At 46.9% G+C, this 13,144-nt stretch overlaps 1 protein-coding gene across 1 annotated transcript in view; it reads left to right on the top strand.

The window, feature by feature from the left end:
- The window catches only part of gna12a (guanine nucleotide binding protein (G protein) alpha 12a), a 35,330-nt gene that overhangs the window by 826 nt on the left and 21,360 nt on the right, over positions 1-13,144 (top strand). The window lies entirely within an intron of this gene.

The raw sequence follows: 13,144 nt of genomic DNA, 5'->3' as shown, positions 1-13,144 counted from the left end.
TAATAGTATCAGGCAAGTCAGTAGTACTAGTAGGCATATATTAGGCTATTTGATAACAGTGTGGAATGGCAAGTTATTCAACCTCTTAAGCTGCAACGTCCCTCATATGGGACGTTTTTCGGACTTTTTGCAACCGGCACTTTGGCGACCCCCAGTGGCTCGGGTCTGCATATTTTGTAATACAATATATATAGAATTGAAGGCTTATTTGTTGCCTGTCGATAGCGACAAAATCCGACAAAATCCGTTCAGCGGTTCTCGAGTTACATGCCGGTATTTGAGGCTTGTGCAAAGTACACAGTATTGCGCAAAATACCACTCCCGACTCAGGCTGCAGTAGTTCCGTCAATCTAGATCCGATCTCGAAAATGATTGTGGATCATTGTAGCCAATGAGTGTGGCTTTCCAATGATACTCCACATGCATGTATGAATAAAAAAAACTAAAACACGAAAACAGGAAGAGAAAAACAGCCGAATTAATTGAAGTCTATGAGGAAACTGAGTTTTTCTTTGTACACAGTTGACAAAAATCACGCCTAATCACTCATTTCTGAATGGATCTTTATGAAATTTGGATATGTACTACACAAGGCTTCAGGCTATGGCTGAAGCCATAACACCTTCTGGGGAAATACTACCTCTGGACTATTAACTACTACAGAAAAACTTGAGTTACATGTTTTTTTTACAACTCAAGTTCAGACCTATGTTACTCTATTACGTTAGCAGTGCACTAAAAGTGAAACTTCAGAATATCATCTTTCAAAAGAGACCAGGCTCATGCATGTGCTATAAGTATAAAGTATGTTGTTTTGGTTTGCAAAAAAAGTATGCAGTCCTCGAAAACGAAAATGGCCAGGAGACTCATTGCAGGTTAACGGGTTTTAAGCTATATCACAACAACGCCAGACGGACTAGTCCAACGTTTAAACCTGTCATAATGTACATTTTATAAGGTGAGGGGAGCGTGTTTGTTTGGAAATGCTACTTCAAACACAGGCGCAAGCACCTATTGCTATTCTGTGTGTGTGCATGTCGTTTTTCTTATTGTCCCATATTGCCAGGGTTCCTTTACCGAGTTAAGATATGCTATTTATGAAAGATGAGTGGGACTGGGCTACACCCGCCCAGCTGGTCTGATACACTGATGATAATAGCAGAGGCATGACAATGTAATAGCCCACGACTCCTCACCGTCATTAGTTCAGACGACTCTAGTGACATCAGCCCATCAGAGTTGAGTTGGTCATGTTTTTTCCAGAAGACCCATGTGATCAATTAGTTTTGAAGCAGGCCACACAGACAAATCAAATCACTCCATTCACCAGAGGCTAGAGATCGTGTCAATTAGCCATTCTATCCATGATCCAGCAGTGGCTCTGTCTTAACCCTTTCACCACCACACGACTACAGAAGGTTAACCTTTCACTACCACACACTACAGACGGTTAGTGAAAGGGTTAACCTTCTGTATGTCGCAGTGAAAGGGTTAACCCTTTGGTAGTGTGGTAGTGAAATGGTTAAGATCCTGGATCAATCAGACAGACATGCTTACAGAGGGACAGACTACAGCACACACAGACCCAGACAGAAGGCCCTACAGACATATGTATTGGGTGAAGGACAGAGAGGGACAGATAGGCAAGCTTCAGGTTGGCTTTAACCCTTTCACTGCCGCACTACCAAAACTGTTAACCCTTTCACTGCGACAATACACAGAAGGTTAACCCTTTCACTGCCACACGACAGCCGTCGGTTGTGTGATAGTAAAGGGTTAACCTTCTGTCATGTGGCAGTGAAAGGGTTAATGGCTTATAGACTTATATATGTATATTCAGAGCAGAGATAACCATCTATGAGTGTCTCTCCCTGACTCAGGCTTGGCTCATAACCTTGCAGTTAGTAGTCATTCATGACCCTAGAGGACTCATTGTTGTGTGTATAGGTGTGTGTGTAACGGAGGTCCGTGAGTAATATCCACAGTCACGATGGACGTGTGTTGTGAAGTGACTGGGGCAGTAAGCGGTACTGCGAGTTAAACTCACTTTCCCTTAACACTTTCCGTGCCGGCCGTGCCAGTCCTATATACCCCGTTGAGTGCCAACGCTCTATTCAATGACAGAGCGCTCACATTTGTGAACGCATAAACTATATCTTAAATTATGGCTATGTGTCTAATACGACCGTCGCTTATCAATGACTTGTTTGCAGTCAACATTGTCGAAACGGATTGTTTTTTAATCGGTTCATTTCCGTTTATACCATTTTGAAAAAAGCTCGTTTTTTGAAACTTTCAGAAAAAGAAAAAAAAGATTCTGCAGGAATCGCGCTTTACTGTAATACACAAAACACGTTGTAATTTTTCGGCCTATTTATGAATCGTATATGTTGGATTATGTAATTGGTTTGTCATGACAAACAAATAAAAAAATCGCGATTTACCCGCTGGCTACGCCAACACACAGTGACTGCATGTAGTCACTGTGTGTTGATGTTGTAGCCACCTCCTCCGCGGCAGGAATACTAAGCTCCCCCTTAAGCTCCAGGAGAGAGGGGAGAGGCTGAAAACCCGCAGTTCTTGCCCGCCTGATGGGAGCCGAATCCCCGCATCCGATTTGTCTGATGAATACCCCCAAACATGGAGGTCCCGAATGCATGGAAGTATTGATTGCGCCGTAACAAATCATTAAAAAAAGATACCGTTAACTGGAATATGTTGTGCCTTTACACATATGTTGGATTATGTAATTGGTTTGTCATGACAAACAAATAAAATATCGCGTTGTTCTATATGAATTGAAAATGGGGGACCCTGATGTAAACAAGACAAACGTCTTTCTCAGGTCTGCATCCCCTTAACAATTGTGTGTATTGAGCCGTACTGTATTGTACCCATTCTGCAATCTGTTAAATAAAGTTTTCATTCATTCAGTCAATACTTCCATGCGTATAAATTGAGGAAGCGAACGAGTCCGCGGGCGGTGGATAGGGGGGCGGGTCACGTGGGGGTCGCGGCCAATCAGAGGAACCCGGAAACCGAATTCCGTTGCGGAAGCGATACATGCGGCCCGGCCCTTGTTGGGCCGGGCATGAGAATGACAGTGGACATTTCCTCCCTCCTGACATTGGTCCCCTACCTCCCTCTAGTGGCCAGGGTAGCCTGATGGTGCAGGTGGCCATCTTATTATGGTTCAAGATAATAGATTTAATTTCTAATTATTTATTATCTTGGGCCCACCCCTGTCTTTGTTTGATGTCGTCTCCCTGTCTGGTTGTTGTGTTTGTTATTGCTTTTGGTGTCTTGTTTGGTGTTTATTGATTCTATCTTTTTGGCCTGGCCCTGCCAGGTGTTGATCGTTGTAATTAGTGTTGGTATTTAAGTGTGGGTTTGTCATCACTTCCTCGTGGCGTCATTGTCTCCTGTACCCTCCTTGTACCCTCACTCCTCCATGTTCCCTTGCCCGTCGTGCCTCTCCGTGCCTTGTTTCATGTTCTTAACACTATGATCGCCGGGAACGAGTTTTCACGTCATTCAGAGCCATGCTCATTCTGCCGAAGACGCCGTAACTCGTCTTTGATGTCAATATTTCAAAAATCTGTCATCGAAATCATATTTCCTTTCCGGAGCCCTGAGACACAGTGCTGATCTCCTCTCAACTCTCTAGCGGTTCAAGAGCGCCATCTGGTGGCCGATCGGCAGATCGCCAACCGGATATTAACCTTTGAACCGGTAGTACTCATCCAAATGTGGTCTGGCCACTCTCTATAGCTCCTGCGACTCCATCTTGAAACACTGGATAATAGATTGCTCGCCCTAACTCAATAAACAACGTTATTTGGACGTATATACTATTATACAACCTGGAAATGGATCGGGCATTTCTACATCCCATAATAGAAAAAAATCTGTTCCACGCTCATCTGCCAGCGGCGCGAGGAAGCCACGGTAAGATTCAGCGTTATATTCTAACGTATTCTATACTAACTGATCTGATGAACATATGACCCACTCTGGATGAATCATCTAACGCTGCCCACGGAATTATAAACGATCCCCCGCCCATCCGGTCATCATCAGATGATGCGTAGAAACGTCTAGAACCACGTCCAGTTGAAACTTTTTATCTCGCACAGATTCCTACCAAACTGTATTTGATCATCAATATAATGCATTTAGGGCTATAAATCACGTTCTGAAGAAAGCTGCAGAAAACGATAAAAACATACTTATACTTCAGACCATATTTTAGTATGAATATGTGAATGAAAAAGTGTAACGTTGCTACACCCTGAACAATACATATAGGACATTGAATGGGCCATAATAATGGCAATGTAGCAATAGAATTTAAAAAGTTATAGCCCTGCAAAGAAGGGGAACTTCTCCATAGACAAATAGAGCTGGCGAGGGATGGTAAATTATGAATTTAACCCATGGCGATCAAAGTGTTAAGTGTTGTAAGTAGTTTATGTATTCCGTTTTCGTTCATCTTTGTTTTCCCGTGTGATTCAGTTTTGTTTTGTATTTGAGCCAGCTCGGCTGAGCCTTTGTATGTTCTGTTTTGTATCGTTTCGTCGTCCTAGTAAAGTCTTTATATATTTCCACGTATCCTGCCGTCTCTGCCTCCTCTCTTCCCGGTCTGCAATTGCGTTCTCACCCTGACAGCACCCCCAATCCTAACAGAATGACGCCACCAGTCAAGAACGCAGCAGAAAGGGTGGCCGATACCATGACGATCATCCGGAGTAGGCTTGGGCGGTATAATTTTTTTCATACCGTCATAAGTTGCTGACATAATACCCCGGTATACGGTATATGACGGTATTACTTTCATTTTCATCAGCGGGGGGGGGGGGGGGGGGGCGGCGGCGGCGGAGCTAACAATATACTTGTTATCACCATACATAACGCTCGCTTATATTGAAACACGTTGAGATTAGGGCCGTTCTTTCAACCTGAAAGTGCACTTTCTTCAACCTCGAAGTAAACAAATCACAGAACGGTAGCCACTGCCGGCACCATCCAGGTATCAACATGAGCTAGCGGTAGCTAGTTAGCCACCATCCAGGTATCAACGTGAGCTAACGGTAGCTAGTTAGCCACCATCCAGGTATCAACGTGAGCTAACAGTAGCTAGTTAGCCACCATCCAGGTATCAACGTAAGCTAACGGTAGCTAGTTAGCCACCATCCAGGTATCAACGTGAGCTAACGGTAGCTAGTTAGCTACTATCCAGGTATCAACGTGAGCTAACGGTAGCTAGTTAGCCACCATCCAGGTATCAACGTGAGCCAGTTGCATTAGGATTAAAAAATTTCAACACTCACTCACCCCGTTTTATATTACATTCCCAAAGAAGTGCCTCTGTCTCTCGTCTCGTTGTGCTGGATGAGGTCACTGGCGAGTCGACTCGTGGCGAGGGTTTTGCTTAAATCCGAACAGAGTCCTTTAATTGTCCAAATGCGACAGTGTGCAGAAAAGTTTAGCTCTTGTTTGACAAAACGTTAGCCATCTGTGGTCAGGGAGCTCATCGTGGGCTGGAGTGACGGTGGTTAACTTCGACGCTTCATCGTTCAATGGTAACGTATTATTATTATTGCTTAAGCTTTAGCAGTCTGCTTAGAGATGGAGGAAATTCATACAGGTTAGTGTGACGCTAAGACCTCTGTGTTCTCCTCACGTGACTCACAATAGCCAATCAACGGAGTGCCTCCCCTGCCCTCTGCTGGCGCGTGCTGTGTGTGTGCACTACAACCAATGCCGTCCCTGTCGAAGCTCCGTTTCAGTGTAATAGAAACTGAAACCCAACTGTGATTTTGACGGTATTGATTTTCAATACCGTCGGTATTTCTAAATACCGTGGTATACCGTCATACCGCCCAAGCCTAATCCGGAGCATGGTGGACGGTGACATGCAGCATTACTCACCTGCCAAGTGGGTGTTCCTGCTCCGGATGATCGACGGAGAGTCCGACAGACGAGCCAGCGATGCGGGACATGGCCGACCGTGTCACTGCCCTCATGGAGGGGTGTAGGTCGATGGCTAATGCAGCTAGCCTGCCAGCTAGTATCAGGTTCACGGTCAGCCTAGAGCCCCTCACCGCCGTTGAGGCTGCTCAGATGTCCACCGCTGATCAGATGTCCATAGCTGGCACAGCCCCGTCCGTTAGCTTCACTCCTATAGCTCAGGGGTTCCCAAACTTTTCAGGCCGCGACCCAAAAATAACGGGGTCAGAGAGCCGCGACCCCCACTATTATAGGAGGTACAATTTTTTATTAATTTTTTTTTTATATAAATGGAAATGTATGGTTGAAACATGCACACGTTCAAACGCACACACACTAATAAGCATTGGAGGCTTTTAACCAGGGCCGGACTGGGGAAATCATTCAGGCCAGGAAATATAGTGCAAAATATAGCCCCAGTCAGGCCACTTTTTAAGCGGGGGGTCCCCCACCAGGACATTTCTTGTTACAAAGACTTCATTTCCTGCATTTCATTCTGGTGCAGGCATTTTTTTATTTGTACCCTTTAAATGCCAGTGTTTGTGATGGCATCACAAATTATTGTTAAAAAACAGGCTAGCATATGTATGATTAGCAACAACACTGATTTTGATGGTTTTTCAGTTTTTTTGTAATGTCAGATTGAAAATAATACAATCTTTTATTCAACTTCAGCCCTGATCATAACACCACATATTAATTGTATAATTCTAACCCTTTAAATGCCAGTGTGTGTGATGGCATATATTTGCAATATATCAAATGCAAAGTAGATTTGTCTGGGGGGGATTATTACAGGCTAGCATGTGTCAATGATTAGCAACAACAGTTTTTTGTAAGGGTTCTGCCTCCACCAATCACATGCGGCTCCTTTTGTGTGTGTGTGTGTGAGAGCAAGAGAGAGAGAGAGATAGTTCTCCAACTTGTATGAGTTGCAGTGATCTCCTGGTTGTTCCCCACCTAGGTTATTGCGCTTCTGCAACTAGAAACACTGTCCTGGCCTGCTTCTAAGTTCAGTGGCCTGACTGCAAAAATTTATAGTCGCGACCCCGACTTTGGGAACCCCTGCTATAGCTAACCAGACGTCCCCAGCTAGCACAGCTCCGCCCGTTAGCTTCGCTCCTATAGCTAACCAGGCGTCCCCAGCTAGCACAGCTCCGCCCGTTAGCTTCGCTCCTATAGCTAACCGGACGTCCCCAGCTAGCACAGCTCCGCCCGTTAGCTTTGCTCCTATAGCTAACCGGCCGTCCCCAGCTAGCACAGCTCCGCCCGTTAGCTTCGCTCCTATAGCTAACCAGGCGTCCCCAGCTAACACAGCTCCGCTCGTTAGCTTAGCCTCCGCAGCTAGCCAGGCTTCCCCAGCTAGCACAGTCCCCACTGCTAGCCTAGGCTCCAGGTTCACGGTCAGTCTAGTTCCTGAGGCAAACCTGACGTCCACAGCTAGCACGATCCCGTCTGCTAGCTTAGCCTCCGCAGCTAGCCAGGCTTCCTCAGCTAGCACAGTCCCCACTGCTAGCCTAGGCTCCAGGTTCACGGTCAGCCTAGTTTGTGAGGCTGACCAGAGGTCCCCAGCTAGCACAGCTCTGCCCGTTAGCCTCGCTCCTATAGCTAACCGGACGTCCCCAGCTAGCACAGCTCCGCCCGTTAGCTTCGCTCCTATAGCTAACCAGACGTCCCCAGCTAGCACAGCTCCGCCCGTTAGCTTCGCTCCTATAGCTAACCAGACGTCCACAGCTAGCACAGCCCCGCCCGTTAGCTTCGTTCCTACAGCTAACCAGACGTCCACAGCTAGCACAGCCCCGCCTGTTAGCTTCGCTCCTATAGCTAACCAGACGTCCCCAGCTAGCACAGCTCTGCCCGTTAGCTTCGCTCCTATAGCTAACCAGACATCCACAGCTAGCACAACCCTGTCTGCTAGCTTAGCCTCCGCAGCTAGCCAGGCTTCCCCAGCTAGCACGGTCCCCACTGCTAGCCTAGGCTCCAGGTTCACGGTCAGCCTAGTTTGTGAGGCTGACCAGAGGTCCACAGCTAGTACAGCCCCGCCCGGTAGCCTAGTCCCTACAGCTGGCTCAGGCCCCACGGTTAGCCTAGTCCCCGCAGTTCGCAAATTTCAGAGGCCTAGCAAGGCTCAGAGGGCGAGCGGGGCTAGTACCGCTAACAAGGCCTCCACAGCTGATCCAGCCATCGCTGCCAGCCTGGTTCCGGTCAGCGCAGCTCCGGCTGTCACCGTTCCAGGCTCCTCATCGCCGGATCCTACGCCACGCCTCGCCGCCGAGACCGGTCTCCACGTCCTGCCCAGCCTCTACACCTGGTCCGGCTGCTACACCGGATCTCGGCTCCTCGACTGGTCCTGACTTCTCGTCGGATCCTGGCTCCTCGACTGGTCCTGGCTCCCCGTCTGGTCCAGCCCTACGCCGTGATCGGCGCCCTGGTCCTCGCCGTGGTCTGCGTTGGATCCTGCTCCGGGGGTCGTCGCCGCCGCACCTCCGTTCCGGCTCTCCTGATCCGGTCCCTAGTCCGGCGGCTGGAGGGTCTCTCGTCCGGGATCCTGCCCCGGGGTCCAGCTCCCCTCTCTGGGTCTCGGCACCCATCCCCACCCCCCCTCGTCGGGCCTCTGTTCCCAGGTCCAGCTCCCCTCTCCGGGTCTCGGCACCCATCCCCACCCCCCCTCATCGGGCCTCTGTTCCCAGGTCCAGCCCCCCTCTCCGAGTCTCGGCACACATCCCCACCCCCCCTCGCCGGGCCTCTGCTCCCAGCTCCAGCTCCCCTCTCCGGCTCTCTGTTTCTCTCCCTGCCTCCCCTCTCCAGGCCTCGGTTCCCATCCCCACCCTCTGCCCCCCCTCTCCGGGCCTGTGCACCCATTTTCAGCCCTCCTGGCTGCGATGCCCCTCCTGGGTTTTTTGCACCCCCAATCCTAACAATTATTGATAGTATTATGTGTACTTATGCACGCTATAGAAGCGGGCTGAAAAATCGATTATCTTATTTCCTGATCAGCTACACACACTCACAGCCACACACACACATATGGCACACGCTGATATAGGTGAAAACAGCTCTGATTATCCCAATACTGGTAAAATAGATTCCTTACCTCAGATCAGATGTTCTCCAAAAAGATTATTCCAATTCCTGATCGCCATTCCAAATATCGATCGTGTTTATTGATCCAACGCTGGGTGGTCGAAAGACATATTCCACGCTGTTCTGATGGTGGGCGATGACTGCAATAGGCTCGAATTACATGCCTGACAAGTAAAATGTGGATTCCGGACTCTTTTTTCCCCCCATGCGTTTCATTCAGTCCAATCCAATGGGGTGCAGTACCAACCGGAGAGACGATAGGCGGCAGTATTTTCCCTGTTCGAGCTCAGACAGATCCCCACTGGTAACGTGAGGCTAGATTGATGAAACATTTATGGAAATCGATAATAAAAAAAATAACGATTAAAAACGAGATTTCTCGTCGGTTGGCATGAACTAACGAGAAATCTCGTTGCTGGCACTCAAAGTGTTAAAAAGACATGGTGCGGCCTACCCGGGTTCGAAACTCCCTCGGGGCATCGACATTTAACACAACGCAGAGGAGTAACATACGATCGGTCACATATGCACACACACACACAGGCTACAGCCTACATGTATGCATTGATTGGACACACTTTCACACAAACACACACTCTTATACTAAAGAGACAAATATACAAGTAGTCAAGGCCAAGTAAAGTAGAGGTAATCAGAGAGTCTGATATTGAGTCTCATTGAATCCAGTCAGAGACCAGACAGAACAGAGCACACTATAGTCATAATACAGTCATACCCCCCCCCCCTCTCTCTCTCTCTCTTCCCCTCTGATGAACAACTAGTAATATTAGATAGATGATGAACAACTAGTAATATTAGATGGATGATGAACAACTAGTAATATTAGATAGATGATGAAAAACTAGTAATATTAGATAGATGATGAACAACTAGTAATATTAGATAGATGATTAACAACTAGTAATATTAGATGATGAACAACTAGTAATATTAGATAGATGATGAACAACTAGTAATATTAGATAGATGATGAACAACTAGTAATATTAGATGATGAACAACTAGTAATATTAGATGGATGATGAACAACTAGTAATATTAGATAGATGAGGAACAACTAGTAATATTAGATCGATGATGAACAACTAGTAATATTAGATAGATGATGAACAACTAGTAATATTAGATAGATAGATGAACAACTAATAATATTAGATAGATGATGAACAACTAGTAATATTAGATAGATGAACAACTAGTAATATTAGATAGATAGATGAACAACTAATAATATTAGATAGATGATGAACAACTAGTAATATTAGATGGATGGATGAGGATGATCATTTGGTAGTTAGCTATGTATTTTTGGTATCCTATAATTATGCTAAAAACACTACTACCCCCCCTCCCCCCATGTCTGTCAGTCCGTTTGTGTGTGTGTGTGTGTGTGTGTGTGTGTATGTTGGTTAGTCTAATAGTTCAGTAGAGGACCTCCCATACAGATCAGTGCACATGGCTCTCTTCAGAGAACCACAGACAGACAGAACGTCGCTGCATGGGTCTGTGTGGGGGAAAGAGAGAGATCATAATATGCTGTTTATAATATGTGTGTGTGGGGGGGGGGCATGCATACATGCTGTGTGTGTGTGTGTGTCTCTCTCTCTCTCTCTCTCTCTCTCTCTCTCTCTCTCTCTCTCTCTCAGGCATATGGCCTATACTAACAAATCTTCCATGTAATAAACACTGGTGATGGGAGTTACTGTGTTACTCCACTGAGCCAGATATGTGTCGGCTCACAGCTGAACTCAATGATTGCTCTATAGATATCTAGTACTGGATGTCACAAAATGTTCTTCAACTCACTGAGATCAAATGCGAACGTCTCTTATTTCACACCATACTCTCTCGTTTCACAATAATTGAGGCCGTCTGTCTTCAGATTCAAAGCCCTTCACTAGAAGCGTTTTATTTTATCTCGATCTGAGCTTTGAAGCACAACCGAAGAGAGTCGTTCAGTCTTGCTTTTTTTCTTTTCTCCAGATGAGACACGTTTAAAAAAATCTTTTAATGATCTGGAAAAATGTTATTCGTGCTTTTTTTTTTATCTCTTCCTGTTTGGACTATTGCTACTGACTGTTTTTCTGTCTCAGCCAAAAATCACTGTCTGCCTTACAGCTTCGTACAAAATGCAGCTGTCACAGTTATGGACCGGCGCCAATCTCATAGACCATATTGATCCCATTTTAATGTCCCTATTCCCTACACAGTTTTAGAATGTTTTTCAAGATTTTATTGGGAACTTTAGTTTTAAATCACTACTCGGTCTGGCCCCACGGCCCACGCTACACATCCTTTGACCCCTTTTCCAGCCGCAGTGCAGCGTTACATCCTCAGCAGGGCCCCTCTCATTGTTCCACAGCCTCGCTCAGACCAAAACGTGACTCAGGCTTCTGTCAGTAGGGCCCCTGCACTGTGTAACAGCTTACCCAAAGGAAACGAGGCTTGCTGAAATAACTTCTTTCTATAAATTAGCTTTTATGTGATGATATTCAAAATGTACTTGTTTTTTTATTTTTATTAAATTAATGTTATGATTTATTATTTAACCTTCTGTAGTGTGGTAGTGAAAGGGTTATCCTTCTGTAGTGTGGTAGTGAAAGGTTAACCTTCTGTAGTGTGGTAATGAAAGGGTTAACCTTCTGTAGTGTGGTAGTGAAGGGTTAACCTTCTGTAGTGTGGTAGTGAAAGGGTTAACCTTCTGTAGTGTGGTAGTGAAAGGGTTAACCTTCTGTAGTGTGGCAGTGAAAGGTTAACCTTCTGTAGTGTGGTAGTGAAAGGGTTAACCTTCTGTAGTGTGGTTGTGAAAGGTTAACCTTCTGTAGTGTGGTAGTGAAAGGGTTAACCTTCTGTAGTGTGGTTGTGAAAGGTTAACCTTCTGTAGTGTGGTAGTGAAAGGGTTAACCTTCTGTAGTGTGGTAGTGAAAGGGTTAACCTTCTGTAGTGTGGTAGTGAAAGGTTAACCTTCTGTAGTGTGGTAGTGAAAGGGTTAACAATCCGTTTTCATTTACCATGTGTTTTCTGCTCACAATCTGCCTTTGATTGTGGGACACCTGTTGTTGACCTTGTGTCAGTGTCTCGTGGGACCAACGGACTCACAGATTAACCCCGCGTGTCCTCCTCTTGTGTCTCGTGGGACCAACGGACTCACAGATTAACCCCGCGTGTCCTCCTCTTGTGTCTCGTGGGATCAACAGACTCACAGATTAACCCCGCGTGTCCTCCTCAGTGTCTCGTGGGACCAACAGACTCACAGATTAACCCCGCGTGTCCTCCTCAGTGTCTCGTGGGACCAACAGACTCACAGATTAACCCCGCGTGTCCTCCTCAGTGTCTCGTGGGACCAACAGACTCACAGATTAACCCCGCGTGTCCTCCTCAGTGTCTCGTGGGACCAACACAGATTAACCCCGCGTGTCCTCCTCAGTGTCTCGTGGGACCAACGGACTCACAGATTAACCCCGCGTGTCCTCCTCAGTGTCTCGTGGGACCAACACAGATTAACCCCGCGTGTCCTCCTCAGTGTCTCGTGGGACCAACACAGATTAACCCCGCGTGTCCTCCTCAGTGTCTCGTGGACCAACACAGATTAACCCCGCGTGTCCTCCTCAGTGTCTCGTGGGACCAACACAGATTAACCCCGCGTGTCCTCCTCAGTGTCTCGTGGGACCAACACAGATTAACCCCGCGTGTCCTCCTCAGTGTCTCGTGGGACCAACACAGATTAACCCCGCGTGTCCTCCTCAGTGTCTCGTGGGACCAACACAGATTAACCCCGCGTGTCCTCCTCAGTGTCTCGTGGGACCAACACAGATTAACCCCGCGTGTCCTCCTCAGTGTCTCGTGGGACCAACACAGATTAACCCCGCGTGTCCTCCTCAGTGTCTCGTGGGACCAACACAGATTAACCCCGCGTGTCCTCCTCAGTGTCTCGTGGGACCAACACAGATTAACCCCGCGTGTCCTCCTCAGTGTCTCGTGGGACCAACACAGATTAACCCCGCGTGTCCTCCTCAGTGTCTCGTGGGAC

Source organism: Notolepis coatsorum (genome assembly GCF_963971535.1).
Source record: "Notolepis coatsorum genome assembly, chromosome: 7".
Lineage (NCBI taxonomy): Eukaryota > Metazoa > Chordata > Actinopteri > Aulopiformes > Paralepididae > Notolepis > Notolepis coatsorum.
Note: the sequence above shows the minus strand (reverse complement) of the source record. Positions and strands in the feature narration are given on the sequence as shown.